Raw genomic sequence first — 25,827 nt, forward strand, 5'->3', positions numbered from 1 at the left:
CAGAGTTAAAGGTAGCCTACGAGTCCATTGCTGTATAAGTGGACAAGCTAAATGGTACCAGTAGTAAGAAGGTAGTTAAAAATAGTAATTTTGTGTTAGCTTCATGATATTTTAATTACTGTAGCTTTAAAAAATATATATCATGTCAGGCAAATATATGCATACTCTTCTTCACCCCCTCTATGCATGCATATTTTGAGACAAAGTCTCACTCTATAGGCCAAGCCACTTGCCTGCCTCAACTACCTTCCAAATGCTGGGATTACAGATGTGTGCCACCATGTCCAGTTTAATAAGTTATCATCTATTCTAACAATTTTTATCTTCCAGATTAATTTGATAAGAAGTTTATAGATTTTGTTTAAAAATCCTATATAAATGTTTTTGATGACTTAGTGTTTTATTTATTTACTTATGTTTTGAGATAGGATCTTGCTATTCAGCCCAAGTGGGCCTTGAACTCACAATGTATGCCAGATTGGCCTTGAATCTATAATTATCCTGACTCAGCCTCCTGAGTGCTAAAATTACAAGTATATAGGATTCTTTGAGGTAGCTGAATTTATTGTGTTTATATATTAATGAAGTGAGAATTCCTTTATTTTTTTTAATTTATTTATTTGAGAGCAACAGACACAGACAGGTAGAAGGAGAGAGAGAGAATGGGCTTGCCAGGGCTTCCAGCCTCTGCAAACAAACTCCAGACGCGTGTGCCCCCTTGTGCATCTGGCTAACGTGGGACCTGGGGAACCGAGCCTCGAACTGGGGTCCTTAGGCTTCACAGGCAAGCGCTTAACCGCTAAGCCATCTCTCCAGCCCGAGAATTCCTTTAACATTTTATTTTTATTTATTTGAGAGAGACAGAAAGAGAAAGAATGGGGAGAGGAGAAAGAGAGGGAGATAATGGGCACTCCAAGCTCTCTAGCAAGTGAACGCCAGACACATGCACTACCTTGTGCAACTGATTTACATGGGCCCTGGAGAATTGAACCTGGGTTATTTGGCATTGCAGACAAGCATCTTAAGTGCTTAACCATCTTTCCTGCCTGACATGAGAATTTTGTGATAATGAGTCTTCCCATCTCAAAATATGACACTCCTTTCTACTTTTTCATATCTATGTGTTTTTTCAGAATAAAACTATATTATTTGATTCGCATAGGTAAATTTCATGTTAAATTTATTTGTAGGTATTTCATGGAACACTTTTTAATTGATAATGACACTGTAAGTTACATTTTCTAATATCATATGTTGTTTGAAAGAAAAATGTCCCACATAATCTTATATGTTTGTAAATAAGTTTCATTCTTGATTCCAGATGGTGGAGCCTTGGAGGAAGTATGTCTCTTGAGGTGAGCCTTGGAATTTTGTAGTCTAGCCCAGCTTTCTAGTGCTTGCGACCTCACTCTCTTACTGCTTCCTACACTTCTCTCCCTCATACCCCTTGTCTCTTCTGCTGGTTCATTTCCTTCCCCCAAATAGCATACCTTTCTGGTTTCTTACCCAATGTATTCTATTCCCCTCTTCTCCTCCCCTAAGATATTTTCCTTTCTTCTTATCCCCTTTCTAGTTTTATCACGCACACACAGACACACACACATGCACACACACACACTACAACTTTAAATTTATGTATTTTTCTTTTTGAACCTGGCTTAATTCACTCACCCTAATAATTTCTATTTCCATCTATTTTCCTCAAAATGTGTTATTTCATTTTCATTTGTGCCAGCATAAAATTCCAGTGTGTTTATGTGTCATACTTTTTCTATTCATACTTGATGAACATATAGGTTGGTTTCATTTCCTGGCTATTATGACTAGTGTAGCTATAAATATGGATGTGCAAGTATCTCAGGGATTTGTTGACTTGAGGTTTTCAGGTGTATACCCAAAATAGCATAACTGGATTATATGCTATCCCTATTTTTAGTTTGCTGTGGAATCTCCATCATGATTTCCATAGTGGCCATGAAAGTTTACATTCCTAACAACAGTGTATAAGGGTTTCTCTCTCCTCAGACACATCCTTGCTACTGTTTGTTGTCATTTGTTTTCTTGATGATAGCCATTCTGACAAAGGTGAGATGGAATTTCAATTATAATTTTCATTTTCCTGATGGCTAAAGATGTTGAACACTTTTCAAGTGCTTATTGGCCATTTGTAATTCTTTTGAGAGCTATCATTCATTCAGTCCAGTTCAATAGTCCAGTTACTGATTAGATAATTTAATCCTTTGATGTTTAATTTTTGCAGTTCTATGTATGTCCTTAGTATTAAACTCCATCTGATTTGTACCTTACAGTTTTCATTGTAGAGGTCTTGGTTTGGTTTATTCCTAGGTATTTAATTTTTTAAAACTACTATGCATAGAAATTTTTCCTAATTTCTTTCTCATCATATTCATTATTGGTATATAGAAAAGCTAGTGATGTTTATATGCCAATTTTGTATCCTCCTACTTTATTGACAGTGTTTATTAAATCCAAGGCCCATGCCATCTGCAAATATTGATGATTTGACTTCTTTCTTTCATATGGCTTTTTCATAATTCTTTAGTTTTAGTTAATCTTCCCCCCACTTCCTCTTATCAATTTCATCGTCTACCCTATTCCCACTTAAACTTTACACCCCAGTCCTAATCTGTTTCTAAAATCAAGAATGACATCAAATTTTGTCAGTATTTTCTCTGCATGTATCTTAGTAATAGTGATTATGTGGACTTTCTCATTTACTTGGTGGTGTAGATACCTTTTTTATTTCTGGGATAAGACTCCTGACCAGAAACAGATTTGGAAGAAAATAATTTATTTTTACTTACAGTCTCGAGGGGACTCTCCATGATGGCAGAGAAAGCAGGCATGACATGAGCAAATACTAGACAAGACCTCTGCCACAGCAGGTGAGCAAGCCAAACCAACCATGGCAAGCTTGGGGCTGCAAGGTCCACTCCAACCAAATACCCCCTCCAGCAAGTCTCCACCTCCCAAATAGCCACCAGCTGGGGAGCAAACATTAGGAACGCATAGGTTTATTGGGGAAAAATTGATTCAAACCACCTTAATTGGTTTGATTTTCTTAAAAACTCAGTGAATTAAGTATCCTATAGGTATTATATAACCATTTTACAGAACAGCAAACTAAGCACACAGAAGTTAAGAACATTGTTCAAGGTCAAGCAAGTAATGTGGAGCACCAGCAAATTAAAAGGTAAGCTTTCTGTGAGCTGCAGTAGCCCATACTTCTGCAGTTTGGGATCCAAACAAGGGTTTGACATGTTCTAATGTGTTATAGTATTGAATCTACTCTCAAGGATATATCCAGGATAATATATCTGCAGCATTTATGATCAATGATGTTTATCACAGTCCAAGGTGCAAAAGTTAAAATGTTGGAGAAAGGCTGTCATGTCACCCCTGACACACACCATCAAGGAACTATTAAAATACCATGTTGTTTTTTGAAAATTGTTAATAAAAAATGAAATGTTCATGCTAATGTGTGAATAAAATCAGTAATCATATTATGTTCTTGAACATATCTAGGAAGGGGAATGAAAAGAAAGCATATACAGGAGTACCAATAATGGGAAGGCTGCTCTGTGGAGGGATTTTGGAAACAAAACAGTCTTACTTGCTCAGGCTAGGTAGCTAGTCAAGGTTATTTGGTGGATGTATGAAGATCTTGGTGCATCCTGTGCCTGGGGCTGTTTTACATTGTACAGTGTCTGTGAAAATGTCTGCATCATTAGTCTTGCTCTGGAATAACCTGCAGACTCCCCTTGGCCTTCCAGCACCTGGCAGCTGTCACTACCAGCTCTGTCTCAAGAGCCTGCACCCTTTCATTTTAATGACCCTCTAAACAAGGCAAATGAGGCAGCTCTGCGGGTCTCTCCTCTTTATTTGAAAAGGATTCAGTGTTCCATTTGTGTGATGAGGTGCTCTACCCTCCTCCCACAGAGCAACTTGGCATTTTGTGGAAATGGAGAGGATGATTGGAACCCAGGTTGCAGCCAGGGCTTCCAGAAAGCCAAGGTCCAGGGTTCTCTCTGTCTCATAGTCTAGCTTTCTCCATGATGCCTGTCAGCTTCTTGCCTTTGGCAAATAGCTTGTCATTGATCTGGATTTAAACTGGCTTGGCTTGCCTGAGGGTAAGAGAACAGGTGGAGGGTGGCATAAGTAGAAAATGCTTCTCATGGCTGGTGTGACAGTCAGAAAGATATCCCCTTTCCCATGTGTCTCTTGATTTTGCTGCTGAGTTTTTCTTTCTAAGCGTGCCTGAGTGGGGAGGCTCACAGGAACACCAAGTCCTTTGACATAGTGTGGCACTATTTTAAAATGTTCCATGTGCTGGTTTTGAATTGACGTTTATACTATACCATAATCAAACTTTTAGCCACAATTAGTATCACCATCTTAGAGGTGAGAAAACAGACTGAGAGGAAAGGAAGTGTGGACCAGCACTCATGGCCTGAGCACAGCTGAGCATGGTAATCATGTGCACTAGCTGAATACTAGGCTTCAGATCTCCCAACACACATCACTGCACAGACTTCTTTGTCCTTCCAGCTTCCTGAAATTACAGATTGGAGCCGAAGCTCAGATGTTAACTTGCTCACATCTACTTAGGAAGTAGCAGAAGTAAGGTTTGCGCCTAATAGGTCTGATTCCAGAACCATTAACCATAATAATCAATTTAGGAACTTTGTATTTAGTGATATTTAGTGAGATTACTTAGCAGGTACTCTGTTGGTGTCTCAAGATTTCTAGTGCAACATCTATGCTATCAAAGAAAGCACAGACAGGTAGGTGGCTGTGGGTAATGAGGCAGTGGGATGCATTGGGACTCCAGGACAGTGACAGTATAGAAAACCCAGCGGTAGAGGCCTGACAGCCCAGGGCTGTGGGGGTGGGGAGGGCAGATGAGTCAGAGTGGCCTGGAGGTCAGTAGTGAGAAATTTAGGTTGGTGAGCTGATGGTGGGTACAGTATCCTGATTGCAGAATACTTGGTCCATAGTCTTGAGATAGAGCCTTTGCATTTAGCTTGGAACTAGCCAATCAGTATGTCTTAAATCTAAAACCCAGCAGTGCAGGCCTGTAAACTTAATTAACAAGAGAATGAGGCAGGAGGACCCTGAGTTCCAAACCTCTTAAGTCATTTTCTAAGACCTATCTCCCAAAGGGTGAGATGGAATACCCAGAGGCATCCCCTCCTCAACATTGTCTGCTACTCTCACAACTCATAACCCACAACTCCATGGTGAATCCTAGTAACCCCACTGAGAATAGCCCTTAGTGAAATGGGGCAGGGAGGAGGGAAATGATGGCATCAACACATTACATGTTCATACAAAGCTTTTATTTTAATAATTAATAGTAACAAGAATTATTAATAATAAGTTAAAATAAAAGGAACTATGCACGTAACCCAGTGCTTGTCTAGTATGTGAAGCCCTAGATTCACTTGTTATTATTTCTCAATGAGATAAAGTACTTTACAAATCTAGAGAGTAATGTGATCAAAATAGTGGAAAGAAAGATCTCTGTCCTCCACACTGGGTGGACAAGACAAGGGCATGAAGGGACTTGGTGATGGGGGCAGTTTGCCCCACCCTGTGCTTCTTCTGGGGGCATGAGCCTTCCTAGGACCATGAGTGGGACTAGTGACCAGAGAACTGTCCCTTCCACATTTTAGTTCTGGAGCTACGACTGGCCCATAGACAGCTTGTGCTTCTTGGCCTGCGGTTTGGGTTGCCATGGAAATGTAAAACATCCTTAGGCTCCTTTAGGTTTGTGTTTACCACTAAAGTTGAAATTTGCAATTTCATGGTGTGGCTACAATAAGGTTAGTGTAGTTGTGGTTGAGGCTGAGAAACCCCTAAACTCCATGCACATGGCTGGCTGCAGAGACACTGATCTTGCCTCCTTGCTGCTAGGAAGCTTCTGCTTAGAGGTTGATTTCTACTGGGACAGATATGGGATTAGGAGCTCTACATCAACTGTTTCATTCCAGAATCCTCAATTGTTCTGGTAAAGGAGTTTCTTGGAATGGCGTAACATTCAAAGGGGAATGGATGATGGAGATGTGGAAAGGGGTTGAGGATGGCAGTACATAAAGACGCAATTCTCTAGGGGATGTGGTAAATTTCTCTGGAAGTGTTTTCAGAACACAACTTTGTATGTACCTCTGTTTGGACAAGACAAGTTTGAAATGCACAGAGGTTTCTTATAAAAAAAAAAAAGATTTTGAAATGCATGTTTTGGGGCATACACCTGCAATCACAACACTCATGAGGATGGGGTCGAATATTGAGAGTTCAAGGCCCATCTGGGCTGCATGGCAAGAACCTGACGGAAAATAGATAAACAAATTTAAATTACAAAAGTGTGGAACTTCATGTTTACATAAAGCTATGCAAATGGAGATTTCCAATTCCACAGAATGATAGTGGAACATAATACTCATATCAAGAAAGGCCGACGATGGTGAGCATCCAAAAGCTCCTCTAATGATTCACAGAGTAGCACTGCGTCATACTGTTTTATCAGATGCTTTGTGACTCAGAGTTATGCCTGAGATTTTAGGATAGTAGATTGCACGAGCCCCACAGTGTCACTAAAGAGGGCTTAGATTAAGGGCAGCCCAGAGTGTGAACTGTGTGAATGATGAAAATGAAATTGTGGTGCTCTGACCAGGGAATGCATGCTTCAGCCCTGTCTTGGTAATGATGGTTTAGCTAGTGATGAAAGAACTTCCATTTAAATATTTATTTATTTATTTATTTTGGTTTTTTGAGATAGGGTCTCACTCTGGTCCAGGCTGACCTGGAATTAACTCTGTCATCTCAGAGTGGCCTTGAACTCATGGCGATCCTCCTACCTCTGCCTCCCGAGTGCTGGGATTAAAGGCGTGCGCCACCACGCCCGGCTAAATATTTATTTATTTCTTTATCTCTGAGAGAGAATGAGAGAAGCAGAAAGGGAGAGAGAGGCAGATAGTGAATGGGTGCACCCGGGCCTCCAGTCACTGCAAATGAACTCCAGACGCATGCACCAACTTGTGCATCTGGCTTACATGGGTCCTGGGGAAATCAAATCTAGGCCCTTTGGCTTTGCTATTTCTCCAGCCCAGAACTGCCATTTAAAAAAACAAATAAAGTTGGGCATGGTGGTGCACACCTTTAATCCCAGTACTTGGGATGTAGAGGTAGGAGCATCACTGGGAGGTTGGGGCCATCCTGAGAATACAGAGTAAATTGCAGGTCAGCCTGGGCCAGAATGAGATCCTTCCTCAAAAAAAAAAAAAAAAAAAAGGAAAAAAAAATAAGTATTTTTGTTTTTAGTGAGTCACATATATGTATGAAACAAATATATAGATATACAAATAAACAGAAAACAAAGGCAAATTCCATTCTTCACCTGCTCTTCATTGGAATATGAGCTCTCTAGTATTGCCTGTCTTTTCCAAAGATATTCTGCATTTACTCTGTGTGTGTAGTTTTAAAGCATAATTCAGTATGCTGTATGTATTATTTCTTGTTTATTTTCAATAGTGCCTTTTTGAAATACCAGAAACCATAGAACCAATTCTTTGATTTCATATTTATTTTGATTTTAGTTTGTTTTTGAACTATTTTCAAAGTTCCTTCTACCTCAGAATATTTATGAGCTATGAGCTTGAGATGACATTAGAAAATTCTGACCTGTCAGGTTCAATTTCTCTAGACTGAATGTTTTCCCTCCTAGCAACCAAAATTGATTGTTTGATTTCATATCTGAATTTTGTTTTCTTAAATTAAGAAACCCCACCAAGAACAAAGCAGGGCTGGCTAGACACTATAAATTATTACCAACTAAATTGAGAGGTGAGCCCTTCATCGTGGGAGAGCAAGTGTGATCTAGGAAGTAGTGAGTCAGTGCTCATGGGGAAGAGCCATGTGACAAGAGCAGTGTATGATCACTGGAAGATTTTGAAAGGAACAACTGTTTATTAATCTCTCAATTTATTGGGGCAGAGTAGCTACAAAACTCATAGCCAGTTGTTCTATGTCCAAAATTGCCTCTTCCAGCTTGAGAATCACAAATCCCTGGGAATGAACAGCTTGATAGAACAGCGACTGCCAGTTTTCAACCCTGGGCCTCCTATGAGCTTGATAAGGGAATAAGAAGGCCAATTTAGCCTCATCCATATGTGTCATGCACTTGGGGATAATGTATTTTGACATGTGTCTTTCCTGTAGGATCCATTTTTTGCAGCAAGCTATCCCAATTTTATAGAAGTAATTACAAGGACTACATAGTCTACAGAATATTAATTAATGTTCCTTCAAAGTGGAAACATTGCACCTTCTGCTAATTGATGCAGGAGCTGACATATTTTTATAATTCAGAAGTTACTTCCTGTCTGTATTGAATGCATTTTTCTCTCCACTGTGCTCTCAGTTCTGTGATATGAAAAGGCCTCCCAAATATTCAATACTATAAGTGATCTATTGGGTTTTCAAATATCATTTTGTCATAAGTTGCAGATTCCAATTTATAACCTGGGGACTTGCAATCTCTAATCTTGATTCTCATTAGCTGTCCATGCTGCAAGCCACATCCATTCAGGATCTCCATAGGAGTTGGTCTGCCATGTTCTGGTATGAATAGCAGCTGTATGGAAAGCATGGCTATCCTTGGCTTGCTCCAAGGATTCTGGAAAACTACATGGCTAAACATTTAATATGAAAGGTCTTTACAAGTCATTGAATCATTTTGCCAGATTATATTTCCAAATATCAAAAGAAACAGCAGCTCAGTAAAACTGCAGCTGTAAAATCTACCAATATCACATGTACAAAAGTGATTACTGAGCAAGCTTGATTAATTAGGTATGGAAATTTAGGACCAGCATGATAATAAATGATGGAACTCACCCAGCTACATGATTTCCTTCCACTGTGTTTCTCTGAATGGCCAATTTTCCACTTGTCTGTTGTAGGGAGATCACATTTTAGAGCTGGTCAAGTTTACATATAAATGATGGTGCCAACAGAAGACCACACATGACTGGCAGGCAGACCCTCAAATGAATTTGGCTTTATTATTTCTTCCTTGTGGCCTCTTACCTGTGGCTAAGGTTTCTGAAGTTTCATTGACTTTATTTGTAGAACGTGAGTTTCTGTCTTATTCATATACCTTGCATTTGAATATGAACAACAACAACTGCACTTTAAAAAAGCAAAATTAACTTCAATAAGCCTGTATGTGGCTCTGAGTTTTTTATATATTATTTATTTATTTGAGAGAGAGAGAGAAAAATGAGTGTGCCAGGGCCTCTCGCCACTGAAATCAAACTCCAGATGTTTGTATGCATCGTGCATCTGGCTTTATGTGGGTATTGAGGAATCAAACCTGGGTCCTAAGCAATCTCTCCAGCCCTCTTTCTAAGAGATCTTAGGATATGTAACCATTATAGTCATTGGCCAGCACAGTTTAGGAACCTGATGTTTTGGTTTATCAAACAATTAGTCTTTCAAATGGAAATAATAAATAAATTATAAAAGTGCCGAGCCTAGGGGTTGGTACACAGAGTGATTCAATACACATGTGATGAATCTCTTATGTGAATGGGGAGTGATTACCAACTCCATAGAATGACATTGGAAAACTGCCAAAACAGACCTTCTGCAGTGAATATTCCAAGTCCTTTAATGACTCAGAAAAACTTTGTGTCATGCCATGGGGTCATCAGTATTAGTCAATAGGCGTGAATATAGTGCTAACTATACAGTCCATCTCTCCCAAGCCTGAAACATTTGGTGACTTCCAACTGACCACAAAATAAAGCCTGGTTTCCTGGCCTGCTATTCCAGAGTATCTGTTATCTGGCTCAGATAGTATTTCTTGCTATTAACACATGGGAGTTGGAATTGTTCAAGTTATATGGCTTCTTGCATATGTCCTATATCCAAGATTTTGTCATTCATTAAATGATATATTGAGCTTTTACTTTATGCCAGACATTGTATTAGATATCACGACATAGGAATTTGAATATATAGTGGTGGCAAAACCAACCCTCGTAGCTTTGTGTATTTGTGACTAAGCCTTATCATCAATCCCAGCTGGTGGAGCCTTTAGAAGGTAGAGATTTGCTAGAGGAGGTATGGCACAAGGAGTGAGTCTTTGGATTAATAGTCTAGCCCCATTCACCATCGCTAGTCAGTTCCCTCTTTTCTCTCTCTGCTGATATGGGAATGTGACACCTGTCTGCTCTTCCATGCTTTCCCTGCCATGATGAAACCTCCCTCAAAACGGTAAGTTGAAATTAACCTTTTACTTCTATCTGTCCAGGCAATGAGAAGGTAACTGCTATAATCACCCTTGACTTCCAGTAGCTCTTTTCTTGGTAGGAACAGATATATACATAGGCATTTGTAGTTGTGTGTAATTAATATGACTATGAATGCTCTACTCTGTAGAAGTTTATGAATCTTCACCCAATCTGACCATAGCCTAAGTCAATTGTTATTTTTTGACTTCCACTATTTTTCCTTATCACCTTATTTTTATCCTTTTCAGATTTGACACTTCAATAAACAATCCATTATAATGTCAGTGACTGGACAATACCTGGAACTCTCAGTAATTCCATAATATGAATCAGGGGTCAGTCCTTCTGCTTACTTCTATATGGTACTGAAAATATCTACTTAGTCCAACACTACTATAACTATCATTCATTTAGTTCAATGGGTTTTGCTGTTACTAGGAACCTTTTAGGAATTTTATATTGTCTCCAAGTGGCTGGTTCAGAACTTCTCCTCTAATGGGGAGATCATAAAGGGCTTTGTATTTCATAAGTGTGAAGGAGCCTAAATCTTATTCTCAAGAGATATGTTGCTGGAACAAGTCTTCAAGGCTGTGAAAGAGAAATAGTGAGGGAGAGAGATTTAAACTTGCAACTCTGATAGAATTGCTCTGAAAGATATTTAGAGGTGGCATTGAGGGTACAAAACTAGACTGAGGAGGTTTTTACATGAGTCTATGTAAGATTGAAGATATAGGTCTTGGTAGGAATGAGATGATATACTTGAAAAAATGGACAATGAGTATAATTTGTGAACTCTAACTGAAACACAAAATATAAGAGGAGGTACCTTCTTGGGGAAAAACTAATGATTTTAGTTGTTATCATGTTGAGTTTCAATTGCTTATGGGATACTGAAGTGGTCTCTAATATGTGAGACTTAAGCATAAAGGATGGGACTAGGCCTGGAAATACTGATTTAGGGGTCCTTAGCATATAGATGATAATGAAAATGTTAAGAATGGCTGTGATTCCCCAAGGAGCATATGGAATGAGAAAAGCAGTCTATGGAGGGCAAAACCCTGGGGATGGCAGCCTTTATCACGCAGATGTGCAAAAATGAGCCCACGGTGGGGCCAAAGAAGGAAGTATCCAAAGTATAAGAACAGCCAGGGTATGTAGAGTCATGGAAGCTTCAAGAAGGAAAGAGAAGTTTTATCTCAAGTAGAAAAGAAATCTAGTAAGATTAAGATTTTAAACTGAACATTACCTGTGACATTTAAGAGATCCTAAGTGACATTTTCTAGAAACATATTCAATTGAAAATAGGAGACTAAACTAGCTATTATGGACTTTATAGGAAGAGTTTTAGCAAATGAAGATTTTTAAAAATTTAATTCTTTTTTTTTTTTTTTCAAGGTAGGGTCTCACTCTAGTCCAGGCTGACATGGAACTCACTATGGAGTCTCAGGGTGGCCTCGAACTTATGGCAATCATCCTACCTCTGCCTCCTAACTGCTGGGATTAAAGGCATGCACCACCATGCCTGGAGAAAATTAAGATTTTTCTGATAGATTGTGTATGAGAAAGGGAATAAGCAGGCCAGAGGGCCTTGATATCACCTTGATAGTTGCTAGAGGATCAGTGGGTCACTATGTAGGTGATGTTAATGCTGAGAAGTCTCTTTTCCTCCATGTATCCACAATCCAAAGGAGATATATGTTTACATATGTAAACATATGTGTGTATATAAATATATTAGGCAGAATTTTGCTTTATAGTCCTGAATGGTCTGGTACTCACTATGTAATGTAGGCTGAACTCATACTCATGGTCATCCTTCTGCCTCAACCTTCTGAGTGTTGGGATTGAAGGCATGAGCCACAGTGACCAGCTTCCATGGAATAAGTGAATTACAGTTTTCTTATGAGATCTCTAAAGGTATTTCCATGAGAGGTATTGCAGTCAGCCTCTTGTTGCTAGAACAAATACTTACCATGAAACAGCTTATGCGAGGAAAGGGTATATTCCAGGTTTAGAGACTTTATGGGAAGTTCCATTAAAGGAGAAGAAAGTGGCTCACTCCAGCATGTATCACAACAAAGAAACCATCCAACAGCCAGCAAACAATGCCAGTAAGCACCAAAAATGAAAACCAGAGCTCCAAACTGCTCTCCACATATGTTAGGGCTATTCACAAGATCCACCCCCAAAACACCTTAGGGCTGGACTCCAAGACCTACCCTCAGTAATATGACCCCGTATCAGGAATCTGCCTGCTAGGGGCTCAAGTTGGAAGCTCAATTTTAATAAAACATCTCAGTCTGTGGGGCCATGCATTCAAAGAGGAGGTGTTATTTCCCATATTTAGAAATCTCACATAGCAGTTTAAAGTTTATTTTATGGCATTCATATCTGGTTTTCTTTGATAAATGATGGTTTAATCATTAACTTGTAAGTACCTCAAATATAAGTGCTTCATATTTCTTTATGATTTATTTTTAGATATATGCTATCTGCCTATACTTGAAAGTAGGGTATCCAGAATGATGCAAAGCCCAAAGAAATGCAAAAAAAAAACACTAAAAATAATATAATCTGAGTTCAACTATGTAGAAATATTTTTTAACTTGAGTTAACATTGTTTTGTTTGTAGAATTAATCAACTGATAGCAACTTACTTGTAGGTAGTATTTTTACCCTCATTGCTATTGTCAAGCTTCTTCACATGGTGGGTGTTAGAAGTTGAAGTTGACTTTTCCAAAAGCTGACAATCCTTCCACCCTATGCTAAAGCAGTTCTAATGTGTTGGAAAGAAAAGTAAATGAGAAGGGCTCAATTTTGGTTCTTTTATCTTTGATGATGACAAACAGTAACTTAGGAAACACATTTAAGTGTTGACTCAAGAGAGTGGAATGAGGATGGCAGAGAGAGGACATAAGAATATAAACTGATGGGAATATGACTAATTTGCAATATGTTCATATATTAAAGTTCTCAATTAAAAAATAGTTCTTTAAAAAAGAGACAGTTTGTTACAGAAATTTTTCCATTCTTTCTATTCTGTGTCATTTTAAAGTAAAATGTCTGTTTCTGTCAAGCCCCAGTTATAATATTTAATGAAGACGAAGAACTATGTGCTATCTCAACTCTGTCAGTGCTGGGAGAACATTGGAAGAGAGAATATAATGGTACATTTGATTGTTAAAATTACAGGACCTAGTAGGGATTAGGTAAGCCTCTGGGCATGTCTTGATTCTCTTAATTAGGTGAATTAAGGTTAGAAGATCCACCTTAACTATGGGCTGAAATCCTGGACCCTATGAAAGAAGGTGAAAGCTGGATAACTAAAGCATCCATTGCTTTCTGCTTCCTGATGTGAATGCTTGTGACCAGCAACTGCTGCTGTGCTTTCCCTGTGATGGACTGTAACCTGAAACAGTAAGCTGAAATAAATCTTCCTTCCATAAATTATTTCTGGTTAGGTATTTTTTTCTCAACAACAAGAAAGTAAGTGGTACAAAAAATTGGTACTTAGACATGGAGCTGTTGCTGTGATAAACCTGACCATGTGATGCTTAGTGTTTTGGAATTGGTTTGTGGGAAGAATGTGGACATATCTTGAACTTTACAATAGAGCAGCCTTACAATGCTGTCTGTATGCAGAGCTTTTTTGGGCCATTTTGGTGGGAGTTTGGAAGACCAGAAGGCTGGGAGAAATGTGAAATGTGGAGACCTAACACATGAGAGTTCAGAGGGGGAAAAGGAATTTATGTGGAACTGGGTTAGAGGCAGTTCATATGACATTTTGATAAGGAAACTGGCTGCATTCTGTTCATATCCTGAGAACTTGAGCAAAGTTGAACTTAAAAGTAATGGATTACTGTGTTTAGTGGAGAAAATTTCAAGACAGAATAATATTGAATCTGTGTCAAGGTTTTGTTTTGTTTCTCTGATTCAATATACAATGAAAGAGCAAAATTAAGAACAGAGAGATGAAAAACCCAAAGTTTGCCACAGAAAGAAATGTGAACAAATTTAAAAATTGTGATCCAGAAACTGAAGCTTCTTCATCTGGAATTGCTGAAGAGATTATCACTATTGAAGATCAGGCAACTGCTCTGCATGGGACCATAAGACAGATACCCTGATCTAACTCATCAAAGGCTGGTAAGAATTTAAATCATTTTCAATGGAAAAGGCCCAAAGTAAAAATGCTAATGATCTCTGTTCCCTAAGTTTGGCATATAGAGGCTACTACAGCTGTGATCCATGGGCATTGGATTTCACCCTGTTCTAACAGTAGAACTTAGCTGCATTGCCCATGGTGGTATTGGTTTTGAAGAACAAATGACATAAGATTCAGGGAGTTCATGAAATATTTCACCAAAAATATAGAGTTGCTGAAACTAAACCATGGAAAGCAGGATCAGTGTCCCTTTAAGGAGACTGTATGAAGCTGTTAAGATGAATTATGTTGCAATGGAGAAATTAGGATGTTAGAGATGTCAGTACCATGTGACATCCATAAGTAAAAGCTGTGAGATCATGTGGATCTGTCCCATGAGAGGAGGGAGGGGCTACAGGTTTCATAGGCAGAAGGGTGGAGCTACACAAGCCTTTTGGAGAACAGAGAATTTGACTAGAAATCAAAGATACTGGACATGTAGATGCAGAATTTGGTGTTTACTTTGTTGGGTTTTGGTCTTACTTTGGTCTGGTTTTTCCTTGATATACCCCCATTCTTCCCTTAATTTTTTTTTTAAGTTATTTATTTGAGACAGAGAAGGAGAGAGAGAGAGACAGAGACAGAGAGAGAGCGAGAGCGAGAGAGAGAGAGAGAGAGAGAGAGAGATTGAGAACATGGCACACCAGGATCTCTAGCTGTTGTAAATAAATTTCAGATCCATGCAGCACCCAGTACATCTGGCTTACATCAATCCTGGCGAATCAAACCTGGGTCCTTTGGCTTTTCAGGTAAACAACTTGTCTGCTAAGCCATCCTCTTAGCCCTCATTCCTCCCTTTTTGAATGGAAGCATATGACTTTTATTTAGATTTTACAAGGTTCACAGTTGAGACTGTCTTGATTTAGAGGAGACTTCAATCTTTTGAGCAGTGTTAGAACTATTAAAAACTGAAGACTTTTCAAACTGGACTTATTTTATTTTTATAACAATTATGAAATGGTCATGAACCTGTATATACAAAGATGGAAGTTTATAGCTTAAATGTTATTTGTTTGGGAGTCATGTTGACACCCGATGAACTTGTGATGGTTCCTATTGATTAACAAGACCTAAAATTACCTTCTAGGGATTATGTAGATTAGGTTTTCATCTGTGTATGTCTAAAAGGGATTGTCTTGATTAAGTTAATTAATGTAGACCTTAACTGTGGGCAGCACCAGTCCATTGCCGAGATCCAGAATATAATAAAAAATGAGAGCTGAACAGCAACATTTCTCTCTCTCTGCTTCCTTACTGTTCTGCATGTGATCAGCTCCTGTCATTTAATCTTCTCCATCATGATGAACTACAGCCTGTAAGTATAAGCTGAACTAAACCCTTCCTTTCTCAACTGATTTTTATTAGCCATTTTGTCCCTGCAGTGAGAAATTGACTAATACACAGAGTTGTCAATTCCTATGTGTTCCTAGAAATCCTAGCACTTGGCTGACACTTGTTTTCTTCTAAAAGAGAGAATTCCATGGAGAGTCTGGATATTTGATCATTTAAATCCTTTTTTGTTTCCTTGAAAACAGCCTTTTTTACTCATGTCAGGATGAAATCATTTTGTTTATCTTTCTGGGTGGGTGTAGGGAGCTCTCTTCAATACCACTATGTATGTGAGAGTCTTCATTGACAGATGCCCATCTGTCCCTTCATAGTCAGTATGAGTATCCCCTTACCTATGAGAATATCCAGTGAAAGATAACAGCAGCAATGTGGGAGGCCTCTGGAACCTGTGGGCCTCAGAAGTACCTTTTGTGTGGATGGGTATATCACTACTGCTGATGTAAAGTTCTGAACTCTGAATGCGGGAGTCACATTTCTATTTTGCACTTGGCCTTGCTAATTATGATACTACTACTTTGGCCCATGATGAGTAGACTATGAGACCCATTAGTTCCCAGGACTAAAAGATGCCCCCAATCTCTGCTTCAGGTTTAAGCACTGCATCTAAGTAGGTGCTCTGTTGTTGTTACTCTGGCAACAGTTCCAAGCACCCACAGGCAAGTAGAATTACCTTGATATATGATAAAATGAACATTTAATGTGCTTAATGAGACCATTGGCATATCTATTCCAATTACTTTTTTTTTTTTTTTTTTGGTGGCAGGGGGGAGAATGGACCATGCTGGAGTGAATGAATAGCAATTAAGTGTTAATTTAAAAGGCCAAGTAGATTTAGTCTCTCCACTTGGTAGGCTTGTCCCATGGCTCTATTCCATGTGCCTTTGTCAGTTAGGAGCTTCCAAGTGCTCCATGGAACATTCATAGTTTGCTGGGACCAGTCCAACATGTATTTATTTGAGGTAAATGTGTCTTCTATGTTTTTCTAACAGCATTATGTAGAGCAAGAGAATGAATGACATTGTGGAATATGAAGGAAGGCATGTGCTAGATAAAACAAATGTAAAAAAAAATTTTTTGTTTATTTTTATTTATTTATTTGAGAGCAACAGACAGAGAGAGAAAGAGGCAGATAGAGAGAGAGAGAGAATGGGAGCGCCAGGGCCTCCAGCCACTGCAAACGAACTCCAGATGCGTGTGCCCTTTTGTGCATCTGGCTAACGTGGGTCCTGGGGAACCGAGCCTCGAACCGGGGTTCTTAGCCTTCACAGGCAAGCGCTTAACTGCTAAGCCATCTCTCCAGCCCAAAATAAATTTTAAGATGGTGAATTTAAATAAGTGAGCAGGATCTTGTGTGGGGGGTGATTACCTTAAAGCAGTTGTGACAAGTCTGATACAGATGCAAAGAAGATGTCCGGAAGCCTTTAGCTACTCTTCATTTCAGATGACCGCGGAAGACTGCAAATAATTGTGGAGAAGTTACAAGCTGCCAAAAATAACAGGAAACTTAGTATGGAAGCAAAATTCTAGAATAGACAGGGACAGCAGAGCATGGTTTTTGATTAACTTAATATGTATTGATATTTCTCCTGCTGTTTTGACTTTCCAGGCTGTTTAAATTCAGTCTTGTAACAACAAAAAACAAAAGAGGCTGCAGTGACATTGATTTTTAAAGACCTGCCTTAGAAATATGGTGCATTTTTGTTTTGTCTTGTCTTGTTTTGTTTTGTGTGTGTGCGTGCGTGTGTTCATGCGTGCGTGTGTGTGTGTGCTTATATTTCAGAGTTCAAGAAGATAGAAATGTTAACATCATGGCACAAATAATCATGCTAAGTTGTTGAGCATAAATTATCAAGAGAAATACATTTTTGATTGTAAGCATAAATCAATTACATGTGTCACAAAATTGTCACCCTTTGCATTTGCTGAGGTGATTTACTTCTGGTAGTCGTGAGCACAGTGAGGCTTTGGAACTAGAAGTTCTATGTATGTGAACTCTATAAAACCTGTACCCATTGACCCCTGGGAGAAAACCATGAGAGAAGGAGGAGAGCCCACTTCACATCCTCTAGCCTCAGACAAATGACCCCACCCTCCCGTTTTCAGCATCAGATTTAACTGCTTCTTTTTAGTGCCTCTAATAACTGCACTACCAATTCAGAACCTGATTTAGCTGAGAACCTCCAGTCTGTGCTTGTGTCATTAAAGAATCCTCATGAAAAATTTAAAAGACCTGTTTGTTTTTATCAGACAAACAATATACTATTTACTAGCCATCTCTGGATTATCTCTACAGAAGAGAATCCATAATTTCTACAACCAGAATATCTATAAACTATGGTGTTGGACCCTGCTATTTATTCTTTGCATTTTTGAAGTAAAGGATAGGAGTTGTATGTATATTTGATATAGGGCACTACTAACTTGGGAATTTCCCTTCTCAATATAGTAGGGTTTCACTCAGGAAACACTGCTTAGGATAGAGAAAATTGCTTTTCATCCCCAGATTGCCAACTTTACTCACATCTTTCTGCAGACAGACTGTGTCATCCCAGATATAATGCAGCAGGATGCAAGTACAATTTCCCTTTCTTTTTTTTTTTTTTTAAATTTATTTATTTATTTGAGAGCGACAGACACAGAGAGAAAGACAGATAGAGGGAGAGAGAGAGAATGGGCACGCCAGGGCTTCCAGCCTCTGCAAATGAACTCCAGACGCGTGTGCCCCCTTGTGCATCTGGCTAACGTGGGACCTGGGGAACCGAGCCTTGAACCGGGGTTCTTAGGCTTCACAGGCAAGCGCTTAACCGCTAAGCCATCTCTCCAGCCCCAATTTCCCTTTCTTGTCTCTCTTTTTTTATTGGATGTTTTTTCAGGCAATTCATATATTTCATTGTTTTAGTCTAGATGATCTGACAATTGGAGCAAGAGGGAGGACACCAAAATCAAGATTTTAAAGGAATACTCCATGTGACTAAAGGGACTAAAAAGTGTCACTGTGATAAAAATGATGGTACAGAGATAACCAATGAATGCCATCAGAAGTGCTGCCGCTGGCTTTGGAGAGTGACTGTGTGTCCTGGGACACAGGGTATGCAGCATGTGGATGACAACACAGACTCCAGGGCCAGGCTGACTCCTCTAGGACCAGAATTCTGTCCTTTGACAAAGTAGCTACATTTTTCTTGCTTCAATTTCCTTATCTGGGAAATAGGAAAGTAACATCCCTCATGTCAATGATCTGTTAGATAAAACGAGGCAATACATAGAAAGTGGTTAGGAAAGACTGGGTGTGGTGGTACACACCTTTAATCCCAGCACTCTGGAAGCAGAGGTAGGAGGATCACTGTGAGTTCAAGGCCAGCCTAAGTGAATTTCAGGTCAGCCTGGCCTGAGACCCTACCTCAGGGGAAAAAAAAAATGTTAGGAGAGGGCATGGTTTATTGGAAGAACAGTATCCATCTAAACTGATTCTCATGTCATTCTCAAGTACTTAGTACATAATGCAGCAATCACCCCTTGTACAGGTATTTAGGAATACCTACAATAATAACTTCATGTCTAAACCTATCTATATCACTTGCTTAAAAACTATTCCTTTCATGAGTGGCTTTAATTGTTTGACTCCTCCCCCCTTATTGGCAGAGTAAGGTAGGCATTGATGGCAGTCAAGTTTCTGCAAATTTAAATGGCTTCAAAATGAATGAGAGTGGCTGGGAAATGACTCAGTGGCCAAAGGAGCTTCATTGTAAAGGCTGACATCCTTAGTTCAATTCCAAAGCAGCCCAAATAAGGTAGAAGCCAAAAAAAAAAAAAAAAAGAATCCACCAAAGAGAAGGACCCATACTAACCTCTTGGAAATAGCCAACTGTGAATTAAACCAAAGCCAAACTATGTCTAAATTCAGCTGTATATTTCAAGGTATTTTTAAAGCACAAATGCAAAAAAGAAATAAAAGTGAAAATCATGAACAGCTGTAATTGCTGCTTGCAAATATTTGGATCATATGCACAGAAAAGCCAGCAAAATTGAACAATTACAACTATAAGTAGAGACTCCTGAAGTGTTTCGATAGACTACTAACTTACAAAGATCAACTATATTTTTGTATACTAGAAGTAACCAATTAGAATATTTAAAAATCCAAGGTGCCCTCTATAACAGCCAAAACCAAAATGTATAGTAACATCCAAAGGATATAGTAGGTAATTATAAAAGGCAACACAAATCAATTTTACTTATGTGGACATAGTCATATACTGGGTCAATTCAAACTCTGAATTGGATAAATTATTATAATAACGATGCTAATATGCTCCAATTATTCTCTAAATCCAATACATTTCTGATAAAAGTACTAGCTGCATAGTTTTGAAAAGAACTAAATAGGGCTGGAGAGATGGCTTAGCAGTTAAATGCTTGTCTGTGAAGCCTAAGGACCCCAGTTTGAGGCTCAATTCCCCAGGACCCACATTAGCCAGATGCACAAGGGGGCACACACGTCTGGAGTTTGTTTGCAGTGCCTAGAAGCCCTGGCATGCCCATTCTCTCTCTCTCTCTCTCTTTCTTCTCTTTTTCACTTTCAAATAAATAAATAAAAATAAAAAACAGATATGGGCCACTATACCCTTAAAAAAAAAAGCAAAGAACTAAATAAATTACTACTAGTGATACAATGGTAGAAAAGTCCATATATAATTAAGTCAACACTGTATATTCAGGGAATCACTTTCCAGAAAGATCTACCATAAAGTCATAGTTATTAAAATATGTAGTCCCTAGAGTAAGATCAAACAAATAAATCATCAGAAATACACCCAAACATTGTTACCCCATTTTACTGGTGTTACTAAAAAACAATCTGGAAGATCAAACATGGAAGCAAATTGATTACAACCAGATTTACCATGTGTTCCATAACGGATATCACTGATAGCATTCACAGGACATACTGAGAGTTCATATATATGATGATATACTACCAATGATTAACATAGAAACATCTTTAAAGGTCAACAAGAGAGAGACATGACTCCAAATATAAAAATGGGATATGATTTAAATGAAATAAAACTAAATTAAGTTAAACTAACAGTACAGGTAGAAGCCAAAAATAGTCTGAAATCTAAACAGAAGTTATCCTCCACACCCTACCATGATTGGCAATGAGCTGAGCACTATGTCAGTGGGGGTGTTTGGGATACAGTAATACTTATGTTGGGGGTATAGACTGAAGTCTCTATTTTGAAGAAAAATCTGACTTCATTTGTTTATAATATTTTCTTGTTTTCTTTTGCTATGTGCATGTCCATGATATGTGTGTGTTCATTTGCATGAATATGAATAGGCATGTATTATGACATGTGTATGGAGCTGACAACTTTCTCTGTTGTTCCTCTTGTTTCATCTTTTTTGAGGTAGCGTCTGATTTTCATTGTCGGGTGAGCTAAGTGAGGTAGCCTGCGTGCTTCTAGGGGATTCTCTTGTCTTCATTTGCTTTCTTACCATAAGCACACTGAAATTATAGACCCTCATGCTATAGTATCCAGCTTTACATGGTGTTCCAAATTCAGGACCTCACTTCTGCTCAGCAAGCACTGTATTCACCAAGCCATTTCCCTAGTCCCAGTTGATTATATTAATTATCCATATATGCAATTGTCAAGCAGTTCCCTCTTGGTATATATCTCAGAAGTTTTCCCAGACTAATATGGACAGATAGATAAGGATATTCATCATAGCATTGCTTCTGCCAGTGTTGATATAGAGAGAAACTGTCTCAGCAGACCAGTAGATAAAAACATGATGCAGTCATATTGTGAGTTACAGCAGCACAACACTACCCTGAACAGCATGGCTACATATTAAAATGACATTGTTCAAGGTAGAAACAAGCCAATGAAGGTCTATTGTACAATATATGGAAGAAGGGAAATCACCTAAACTAGTAAAATAGCATTACAGGAACATATATAAAGGGGTATATCATTATCTATCTCCTATAATCTCTCTCTTTCTTTCTCTTTCTCTCATCTATCTAACTAAATCATCTATCCTATCCACTCTCTTCATCTATCACCATCTGTTGCTGTCAACTTCACATTTTTGGAACAAATATCCAACCAGAAGCAGCTTTTGGGTGGAAAAGATTTATTTTAGGCTTACAACTTGCAGGAGGGGTACCATCAATGGTGGAAGAAGCTGGCTCCCAAAAGATAGCTCCCATAGATCCAAGCAGAGAGACACCACCAATAGCCAGCATCACCAGCAAGCAGGAATAGCAAGAGCCCAAACTGCTCTTAACATACCTTCAATGGTTAGACTGAAGATCTACTCCCCAAAACACCTTAGGGCTGTACTCCAGGTTCCTGCCCCATTGACCCACTCCTAGCAGGGATGTGCCTGCTAGGAGCTCAAGTAGGAAGTTTAATAAAAAAAATACTGAATATATGGGGCCATACTTTCAAACTTTAACATTCAAACTAACTGCCATTCCATCTATCTATGTCAAACATGTTCAGGTGGTTGTCCAAGGGAGAGAGAGTAAAATAGCAGTTAAGAATGACACATAGGCTCTCTCCATGCTGGCTTCCTGTCATAGTCTTAGAGGGTGCTGCCCAGGGAAGAAGGTCATTGATAATCATACCCATTGCTGGACACTGCATGCAAGCTATACAACTAATCATCAAAGCAGGATGTATCTGTTGGTACAGTAGTGGAATGACTGTTTTGAGGAAAACTAACTGCTCTCTGATTGGATCTAAGGCCAACTTCATTGGAATAAATTCATGCTTGGTACTGAAACCTAGTCAAAAGCCTGTGGCTGGGGACACTAAAGACCTTAAGTGAGAAGTTACTACTATTGTTCAGCTAAATGGTTATGTTGTATAACCACCAAATTGTTTTCTAAATATGTATGTCTATGCCTGTAGATTAGTGCTCTTCTCACCTTTGGTCAGAGAAGCTTCTCTTTGAAGATGATGGTGACTACGGAGGAGATTGAAGGTCATCTAAGTGCTAAGAATAATAACTTGATGTAGTGCCCAGTGCTAAATGAGAGCTATATCACCCTGAAAGTTTCAGGGAATAATGTGAAGAGGAGGTGAAAAGAACGTAAGAGTCATAGGATGGGAGAAGTGCCGTGCAATGGAATGGCCATTGAATTTAAGACCTCATAGTGAGTATTGTAATTGTACAACACCCACACAATATTGGATCCATCAACTTTCCATCATGGGTGATGGAGGAAGGCATGAGACCCCCATCATTCCCTGAGGAGTTATAGACACTTAATAGTGGCTGGGATATTGAAGACTCATTATAAGGTGGTACAGCCATTTGTAGGACCCTCATGCTTTGGCAACTAATCCCTCACCTGTGCTGATGCAGGCAACCCTAATTAAGCTCAGTGGGTCATGCCTCCATAAAAAGAGATAGCAAGATAGAAGAGGGACTCACTGGGAAGAAAAATGGGTTCAGCAGAAGTGGATGGAGAGGGACCCAAGAGACTGGCAATGGGAAGGGATTATGATCAAATTAATGTATAAAAATTGTCAATAAAATTATTGTACACTGATTGGTTAAAATAGAATGGCATACAAATGGGCAATGAATGAACCAATGGTGCACTGTGACATCAGTACTTCTTATAGTGACTACAGGTATCTGTATCTGAGGGCAGTATTCAATATTCATGTATTTTTTTTCTCTTTCTCCTTCTTCTACATCCCCACTAAATTCCCATTATACACCATCTAGTAAACCACCTTACAAACCACCAGAAAGTACCTCACAGAATTATTCTGCTTCTGTCAGCACAGTCTGTACTGTGGCTGATGTCACTTTATTTTTGATAAGCAGCCGCATTTCCACAAGTGATATATCCAAACATCCCTCTTAACCACAGCAATTGGGAATTTCATTATGATGAAACTCATCCAACCTGAGTACATGAGAGGCAACTCTATTGCATTCTATATTCATGCATCTAAGGAATGGGGAGTTGGATTCCAAATTTATGCAGATGTTAGAACTTTAAGATGGAAAATAGTGGGGAAAAATCAGTTTACAAGTTTCAGCTGCTAAGCAACAACAGTCATGATTCAAAAACTGTTTCTAGATTCCAAGAAAAATCTTTAACTCCACCAAGGGATAAATTTGCAGGTGCTATTGACAGCTATTTAAGCTGGAGGATGGAATCTCTTGATTGGGAAAAGTAAAAGAGGCAGCCATTAGCCCTTCATGAGTGTATCACTTAATCTACTTTCATATACTTTGTGTTTTATGGTACTTTCTAGGAATGCAATTATTGGAAGACACTATCTTTTATAATTGAATTTTACATGGTAAAAGCCCTAAATTTACTTAAAAGAGGAAAAACAAATGGATTAAGTTATTCTTCAATATGAAATGCATTAATCCTCCTGGGAAGTAGCATATTCCATGTATATTCTGAAATGCTATGTATCTGTCTCTCCCTCTATAGCCTATTATTCATAAACATTAAATAATTATTTATGTATCTTGAAATAAAAGGTTAAGTGAGCTCAAAAGGTTAACGGACTTCCAGATAAGTCAATTTTCTCTTCTCAAAACTATTTCCTATGAAAATGATTTGCATTCACTATTTTTACAGTCTCATTCATTCATTCATTCATTCTCAAATCTCACAAGTGCTGGGTTCCTGTTTTATGCCAGGGACAGTTTGGACTTTGATGTAGTTCTCTACCCTGCTTGGCTAGGTGGCTTCCTACAGAATGCACTGGAAAGAGACACGCAGGCCATCCTTCTCTAGATCCATTTCGGGTGGTACCTGTTTTTCTCTGAAGATTATGTACAGATGTACCTTCCCTAATATTTCAATCTCTGTTCCTTGTTTCTTACTCTGTACTTACTAATGTTGCTACCAGATATTCCTTATCCTTTGAGAGAAAATATAGTTTTTGTCACTATTCTTCAACATCTGAACATGGATAATAAATGCACAGTTTGCTTCATACCAGGATCTGTTCTCAAAATTTTACACTTAACATGATTCTCTAAGGAGGAGGGGAAATAGCTCATGTTTCTCAGGGGCTAAAGAATAGCTATTCACAATTGCATGCAGATTTTTGAAGAATCTTTAGTTTTGTTCAGTGGATAAGTCAATTTGCAAGTGCAGTGGACAGCTAGTGTCAGGGAAATTACTAATCTCATCTTAGAAGAATGTGGAGGACCAAAGAGCTCAAGGTCATGCTGAGGACACAACAAAAAAGATGTGTCCCCACCATGGCACTGGTTTCATGGACTCAGATTGTTTGGCAGAATTCTGTCCTTAGATTTTACCTGGATGACAGTGGACATTGCCCAATGAAGATCCAGTATTTTTTACCACAGATAAAGCAAAATGGGAATCTGAAGCCAGTTGCTCACTCCATGTTTTAGAGGAAGTGAGATCCTGGGAAGGGAAGAGGGAAAAGAATTGGATGTAGAAAGAAAAAACCTATGAGATGAAGGGCGGACAGACGGAGCATGGATGGTCATTAGGAACATAGAGGAAATAAATAGTGCTGGTCTGAATGACTAACTAATGAGTGTGTGAAAGAGCAAGCAGTCTTGCAGGGAAGGAGAGGTATGACCCCTGTGTTTTCATTTGTATGTTTAAAAGAAATTTCTCACTTCCTCCTTTCCCCCCCTGTGTACCCATTGAAGGGGATTTTTTGGAGTGGTGCTCCATTTCCCAATCCTCTAAAGGTTGGGTCCATTCTGATTAAACCCCTAAAGTGTACCTTGAAAACCTGGACATACTTTATTTCATTTGGAGGTGGATATTAGCAGTGCCAGTCCTCTTATTGGATCCTGCTAATTTTCCCCTTTTTTCTTTCTAAAAGCTTTCTTTGATATAGAATAGCTCTCATAAACTAACATTTTGATGAAATTGGAGGCATGCATATTAGTGCTGCTTGTTTTTTCAAA

Source organism: Jaculus jaculus, chromosome 3 (genome assembly GCF_020740685.1).
Source record: "Jaculus jaculus isolate mJacJac1 chromosome 3, mJacJac1.mat.Y.cur, whole genome shotgun sequence".
NCBI lineage: Eukaryota > Metazoa > Chordata > Mammalia > Rodentia > Dipodidae > Jaculus > Jaculus jaculus.